Here is a 6248-nt window from a genome sequence, read left to right as displayed (position 1 = left end):
AAATGCTTGACAAAGTCAGAGAATTAAATAATTCTATTGTACATATACAATATTTTTATCAAGTTATGTGCAACATAGAATTTGCAACACATATTGTCTTCATGCAGTAATCCTCTCCTTTCTTTTTGCCTTCTACATATCATATCCCATGTACACTATCCATTTAGTCACTTTGACCAACATTGATGTGACAGGTATCCTTTACTCCAAAGATAGGATAGCCTCCTTTCACCCTCTTCCAGCTTGGTGTGTGTTTGCTGTATAGTACAGGCATTTCGGTAGAATGCTGCAGAGTGTCCATTAAAGTCAGTTTCCCCTTGTTAGCATTATCAGCCTTTATAAGTCATCACTGACTAGACAGTGTCTGAAGCCAACTAATGCTGACAGGGTGAGCTCGGCTGGCAGTTTCAGACCCTGGTACAGAGTCAAATCTGGCCTCAGCACAGCAGTCTAAACAGCTTGCTAGTCACAAACGTTCACATTCTGTGACAACTGATAAACACAACAAGGAGCCAAGAAAGCTTTCCTGAGTGCAACAGGTGTTTTCACTTCGAACTTCTATACATCCTGAAAACACATGTGTAGAGCATTCATTTCCATGTCTTCTAGTGCTGGGTTCATAAATATGGCATGCAAATATGTGCACTGACCTTCAGATTATTAGATTAGACATACATTAGTACTAAGATTATTACTTAAATGAGATTTTCACTCCTATTCTAAATGTGCATGTTAGAACTTTTACAAGATTTGGATTTTCACTGGACAGTGCACTACTGCTGAGGCTCCAAGTCTACCGATAAATCGGGAGATCTCCTGTCATTTGGCGCTTTTCTAAAAAATCTCCCGATCTCCCGACATGTGAAAAAAATCCTCCCGACATTTCGTTGATTGAAGTCGAAAATTATTTTTATACAGTTTTTTTCTGCGGAAGGTGATTGCAGTGCCACTCGATCGTCGGTTACTATTTTCGCTGTAAGATGTCACTTCACCTAGTCTAGTTCCCGCCTTCTGCCGGAAGTAAATCTGTGTACTTTCGGTTTTCTGTGGTTGGCAGCATTTTTTTGCTTTGACCAATGAAAAAGAGTAAATTAAGGATGCCAAAATGACAAAATACAGAACCTGCTGGCTCTCAACTGCCTAAGAAGTCAACGAAGTACTTATCAAAGTATCAGTCGAGTTGGAAAACGGAGTATCCATGGGTCAGAGAAAGCAAGAAAGGACTGACGTTCGCCGAGTGTTTACTGTAGGGTGACCAGATTTCCCTAGTCTGAAACCGGGACACTTTTGCACGCGACCATGCTCATGCACGCACACCTTTTTTTTTTTTTTACGTAAACATGACACTCAGAGAGGTGCTCTTATCATTTTGTTGAAGCTCACATTTATCAACATCTCACATGAAATAAAACAAACAGGCATGTTGTTATCTAGTAGCATAGTGGTATACAGATCAGTTAAATTATGGTCAGACAACAGATTTTGTAATGGCTGAGAATAGGCCAGGCTATGTCCATAGGCCAAATTTAAACTGATTTATTTCACCTGTTTGTGAGAACACCAAGAAGAATGCATATGCACATGTAGGCTATATCTCTAAAATTGTATGCACTATAGCACGAACTTAAAAAGTAGATATGTGACCTCAACATAGCCTAGGTCAGAATCAACCTTACTAACCATTCCCCACAACTGAATGAATAAAGCAAGAAGATGTGTACAAAAGTGAACACTTTAATGGAAGGTGCAACAAGCTGTTCAACACAGCAATATGGCCAAACTGTCAGAATGGTATGTTAAACAGAAACAAAAAAGAGACAAGTGATTTGAGAATATACACTCAAACAAAACAGCAATAAAGGAAGAGAGGGGCGACAGCCTGAGGAAAGCCCCCACAGGAGCGCACAGCATTTGCAACATAGGCTACCCAACTCAGTACAAGAACAAAGCACAGGAACAAAGCTAAGGCGACTGTCAATCCACCCACCCTAAAAAAAATGCATTAGCCTACGTATATTTACAAGAAGAGTTTTAATGTGATCCTGTATATCGGCGTTACCACCGTGGGCTACAGAGAAGGAACACTTACAGTGTGTGCAGTAGGCTTCGTGCGCATTGTTCTGCACCTCTCGGAGGAAGGGGTAGGTGCCCTGTAAATCTTTGGAAAAGGTACATTTTCTTTTTGGCATAATTGCTGCGGCATTACTGCTGCTAGCTGCTAGACAAAAAACATTCGCGCCAGTTAATGTTTATTTTATTGTTGCATGGCAACACGTTCTGTTGTCTGGAATAATGTGGCTAAATAAACACCCATGCCACAGGGCCAGGGGGCAGTAACCAGGAAAGTTTGCGATTCCTATCAATTCATCAAAATAGTAAATGCAGACATTTCTCCGCTAATGATTCCCACGCTCAGGGGCGCCGCTAGAAATCTTGGGCCCTATGAAAGATTACAATTTAGGGCCCCCCCGGTAAAATTTTCAATCTCAAGCAACTGAATTTCAAGTCTGTTTTTGGCTGGCACTTCTACTTTACTATGCATGTGATCAGCTACCTATCAAGTTTAGGTGATGCAATTATTTGGTATATGAACATTTTAAATGCAGAACTGTCAGAATTAGACTGAATAGACTGTTGCCTTAAAATGAAAATTCCATGATATATATGGAAGATATATATATATATTTTTTTTTTTCTTTTATGAGCAACTATTACAGGGAGTGCAGAATTATTAGGCAAATGAGTATGTTGACCACATTACCCTCTCTATGCATGTTGGCCTACTCCAAGCTGCATAGGCTTGAAAGCCTCCTACCAATTAAGCATACCAGGTGATGTGCATCTCTGTAATGAAAAGGGGTGTGGTCTAATGACATCAACACCCTATATCAGGTGTGCAAAATTATTAGGCAACTTCCTTTCCTTTGGCAAAATGGGTCAGAAGAGGGATTTGACGGACTCAGAAAAGTCAAAAATAGTGACATATATTGCAAAGGGATGGAGCACTCTTAAAATTGCCTAGCTTTTGAAGCGTGACCATCGAACAATCAAGCGCTTCATTCAAAATAGTCAACAGGGTCGCAAGAAGCGCGTTGAAAAAAAAAGGCGCAAACTAACTGCCCGTGAACTGAGGAAAGTCAAGCGTGAAGCTGCCAAGATGCCACTCGCCACCAGTTTTGCCATATTTCAGAGCTGCAACATCACTGGAGTGTCAAAAAGCACAAGGTGTGCAATACTCAGGGACACGGCCAAGGTAACAAAGGCTGAAAAACGACCACCACTGAACAAGACACACAAGATGAAACGTCAAGACTGGGCCAAGAAGTATCACAAGACTGATTTTTCTAAGGTCTTATGGACAGATGAAATGAGAGTGAGTCTTGATGGGCCAGATGGATGGGCTCGTGGCTGGATCAGCAAAGGGCAGAGAGCTCCAGTCCGACTCAGACGCCAGCAAGGTGGAGGTGGGGTACTGGTATGGGCTGGTGTCATCAAAGATGAGCTTGTGGGACCTTTTCGGGTTGAGGATGGCGTCAAGCTCAACTCCCAGTCCTATTGTCAGTTTTTGGAAGACACCTTCTTCAAGCAGTGGTACAGGAAGAAGTCAGCATCCTTCAAGAAAAACATGATTTTCATGCAGGACAATGCTCCATCACACGCATCCAAGTACTCCACAGCATGGCTGGCCAGAAAGGGTCTAAAGGAAGAAAGATTAATGACGTGGCCTCCTTGTTCACCTGATCTGAACCCCATAGAAAACCTGTGGTCCCTCATCAAATGTGAGATCTACAAGGAGGGGAAACAGTACACATCTCTGAACAGTGTCTGGGAGGCTGTGGTTGCTGCTGCACGCAATGTTGATCGCAAACAGATCAAAACACTGACCGAATCCATGGATGGCAGGCTTTTGAGTGTCCTTGTAAAGAAAGGCGGCTATATTAGTCACTGATTTGTTTTTTTTTTGTTTGTTTTTGAATGCCAGCAATGTATATTAGTGAATGTTGAGTTGTTATATTGGTTTCCCTGGTGAAAATAAATGAGTGAAATGGGTATATGTTTGTTTTTTGTTAAGTTGCCTAATAATTATGCACAGTTATAGTCACCTGCACACACAGATATCCTCCTAAGATAGCTAAAACTAAAAAAGCCCTACTCCAACTTCCAAAAATACTCAGCTTTGATATTTATGAGTCTTTTGAGTTCATCAAGAACATAGTTGTTTTTCAATAATAAAACTAATCCTCAAAAATACAACTTGCCTAATAATTCTGCACTCCCTGTATTAGGCCACTCAGTAGCCTAAGGAGTTCATTCAATCCAAATGTTTGTGTTGAGAGAAATTGCATGCATCACTGTATCAGTATGGATTTATAACATTCTGTATGCACATTATGGATACGTCAGAGCCCTCCAGCAAACATCGTCAATAATCAGGATTACAAAATGTATTCCTTTGTTTCCTCCATTTATTGACTTATTGTATGTGATCAAATGTATGCCTTGATGAATAACTACACTAGTTTTTTGATACAATTACAGAGTTCACTGCAAGAAATCCACTAAGTGTTTTTGGTTTCTTTTAGGCATCACACATTTATTAGAAAACACAGCAAATGTTCAAATATTCAAGTTAAATACTTAGCAACAGTATCAATAAATCCACACATGAACAATAGCAATGATATCTATGACCACAGCTAATGTGCAAAATATTAAAGTTAAATACTTAACAATATCAACAAATCCACACATGAACAATGGCAAAACATCTAGACTTAATTATACAATAAAGATGCCTATGAAAAAAGGTGATTTCTTTTTCACACACAGTGTGATATCCGGACTTCATAACTCATCACACTGCTCCTGCTTAGCAACTTCTAGAATGTTCACCTCTGTTGCGCACATAGAAAAACTGCCAGCTGCTCTAAGCTGCGCTAATAGCGCTGTGCATGCACGGAGCTACACATTTCACATGTCCCGCTCCCAGAATCAGACTGTACCATTAGTAAAAAGGGTGGAAGGGTGAAATGACAATATCATAAATAATTCAAGAAAAATGTTATAGCAAATCATAACCATGTATAATTTGCATATTTTAACAGATGAAATGAAATATTTTATTTCAAAAACTTACACAAGGCAATACTATTAAAATAATATTAATATCCCTCACAGGCCCTCCTGTCAGTGCCAGGCCCTTAGAATCATCCTAACTTTTCTGCCCCTAGCAGCGCCCCTGCCCACGCTGCTCAGTCGCAAACGTCGCGAGTGGCGAAAACCGGGACATATCCGTGTCCCGACAGACTTTTGTCAGGACTCGGGACACACAACCCCAAATCGGGACTGTCCCGGTAAAACCAGGATGTCTGGTCACCCTAGTTTACTGTTTTGAGACTTTCTCAGTAGCCTATGGAGGTAAAAACGATCTTCGAAAACATTCCGATCGACAAAAACACAAAGACAGTGAATGTTCTGCCAAACAGAGTGGTACTCAAGCAAGATTGACTGATCTACGTCAGTCAATATTAGTAACTGAAACTGTGGACGATAAAGTGACAAAAGCTGAGGTACTGTTTTGCCGTTTTATAGCTGAGCATAACTTACCATTTTCTGTTGCTGACCATATAACACGGCTTGTGAAGGCAGCTTTTCCAGACAGCAGGATAGCAGAAAAATATCAGTGTGGACACACAAAAACCGCAACTATAATCAATAAGGCTCTTGCTCCTCACTATATGGAAAACATTGTGGAAACTGCTCAAGAGGGCCCGATCACCATCATGATGAGGAGTCCAACAAAATGTCAGATGACAAAGCTTGTGCCATCATGGTCAGACTGCTTGACAAAAGGACCTTCAGAGTTGAAAACAGATTTCTTGGCATTTCAGTGTGCAATATACCGAATGCTCAAAACTTGTTCACAACTCTACAAGACACACTACAGTAAGTGTTTTTCCCATAATATAATAATTATTAACAGATAAGAGAATAGCTTTTTATTCCAGTCCTTAAATTCTGTGTCAATCTAATGATAGGCCTACCACTTTTTTTTTTTAATAAACACAGATAACATATGCTATGAGACCAAACCAAGTACCTCCTTGATCTCTTTGGCTAAGAAGGCAACAGTCCAGTATAATACTGAGTTTATGGAGAAGAGAGTTCCTGAATAAATAGACTGTGATACTGAAACTCTGTGATTGAAAAAAGGACAGTAACTGCAATGAGTAAACTTAATTATCCTA

Source organism: Neoarius graeffei, chromosome 2, assembly GCF_027579695.1.
Source record: "Neoarius graeffei isolate fNeoGra1 chromosome 2, fNeoGra1.pri, whole genome shotgun sequence".
Taxonomy (NCBI): Eukaryota; Metazoa; Chordata; class Actinopteri; order Siluriformes; family Ariidae; genus Neoarius; species Neoarius graeffei.
This window is presented reverse-complemented; position numbering follows the sequence as displayed.